The sequence below is a fragment of the Pteropus vampyrus genome, unplaced genomic scaffold (assembly GCF_000151845.1).
Source record: "Pteropus vampyrus isolate Shadow unplaced genomic scaffold, Pvam_2.0 Scaffold212, whole genome shotgun sequence".
In the NCBI taxonomy this organism is placed as follows: Eukaryota; Metazoa; Chordata; class Mammalia; order Chiroptera; family Pteropodidae; genus Pteropus; species Pteropus vampyrus.
Genome location: NW_011888993.1, coordinates 1,476,503 through 1,478,321, shown reverse-complemented (window position 1 = coordinate 1,478,321; position 1,819 = coordinate 1,476,503).

Sequence of the window (1,819 nt, the reverse complement as noted above, 5' to 3'; positions counted from 1 at the left end):
GTGTCTGGGGCCACCCACTGCCTCCCGCCTCAGCCCTGCTTCTGGGACAGTGGGAGCACAGCTGGCTCCTCCTCTAAGGCCACTTGCCCCTGCAGTTGGGCCCAGCCCCTGCAGGGCCTGGTCGTCCCTTTTCAGGGTGTACATGCGCCTTACTCTGTCACTGTCCCCACGTGTATCTCTCCCTGCAAAGCCAACATCCGGAAGGCTATGTCTCTACTTCCTCTCCTGCCGAGGGCCTGGGTCTCCCACTCCGTCCAGCAGCAGGTTTTCAGGCCTCATGTTGGCCCCTCGCCCCCAGCCCCTCCTCTCCGTGATCAGGGTACCTTGGATTGGGGATGCGGTAGCAGACCAGTCTGAGGGGGTTCCTCTGGATCTTGCTCCAGTTCTCGGGCCACTGTCTCTGTGACAATTCCATCATCTCCCTGTCCCCAAAACAGGGAGCTGGATATCGCCCTCTCTTCCTCCTTCCTCCCCAAACTTTCTCCCCCGGAAGTGCTCTCCCGTGCCCCTGCCCCCACTCCTCGCCGTGCCCACAGCCCTTGCTCTCGCCTCCAGCCCCCTCCTGACCTCCCGTCGTGCCCACGATAGATACTGTCCAAGACACCATCTGGGGCCCTCCCATGGCTCCCCAGTGCCCTCCCCTTCACGCCGGCCTTGTCCAGAATTCGCAGTGTTGCTCTGCACCCCCACTGTGATCACGTTCCTTAAAAGCGTGACCTGCCCCCCGCGCCCCTCCCCTCCCCCACCTGAGGTTTCTCACTGGGCCTCCAACCATTGACAGGCTACATTTTATTTACACAATGGCTGTTGTCTGTCTCCCCAACTAGGATGTCAGCTCCAAGATACCTGTCTGTTTTGTTCACGGGTATACAGTAAGTGCTCAATGAACGTTTATTTAGTAAATGAAGAGTGCGCTTCTATTCGTACCTCAAAACCCAGCTAAAATGCCCCCCATGCCATGCCCTGTTCAGTATCCAGAGGTGCCCACTAACACTGCCTTCACCTGTCGGGAGCTCTGCTTCCCCAGCTCCGTTGACACCCCTGTGTCGTAGAGGGCCCTTTTCTGGCCCTGCTGATGAAAAGAACAGCAGACGCTCACTGAGCACGGTCACTGCCCGGTGCTCTCTCCTCTCCTCACCGCACTGCGTCTCTGCGAGTGACAGCCACCTGGGGTAGGCCCTGGGGTCACCATTTTAGAGCCAGGAAAACAGGCCCAGAGACAGGGAGGCTCTTGTTGGTGTCCTACTGCAAGAGGAGCTGGACCCAGCAGGACAGTGTCCCTCCAACCCCCAGCCCCCAGCCCTCCCTCTGCGGCTCAGGGCAGCCCGTGGCAGACAGGACAGGAGGGCCCGTCTCAATTAATACCTTGTGCTAATCCTCCCCCACCCGACCCCACCCCCTTGGGGCCCGCTGGGCCAGGCCAGCAGCACACAAGGCGCTGGGCCCTCTGGGGCAGGAGCCCCGTGGACACCTGGGCTGATAAGGGACCACTGAGGGCAGTGAGCACTGGGCAGGTGGGCAAGGTGGGCATGGGGGTGGGAGCTGGGGGTGCAGAGTCCCAGCCTGCCTTCTCGGGGGCCCTAGACACGGAGGAAGACAGAATGACAGAGGTGTAAGGAGAGGCGGTGAGAGTGAACCCGAGGAGGAAAGGGAGTAGAAGGGGGGACAGAGACAAAGAGACACACGCAGAAAGAGAATCAGAGAGGGAAGCGGAGAGAGACCGCGAGTGAGGTAATCCGAGGTCGCAGAGAGAGACCGGGGGAGGCAGAACGATCGCAGGACCCCGGGAAGGGAAAAGCCCCTCCACATCTGACCCCTG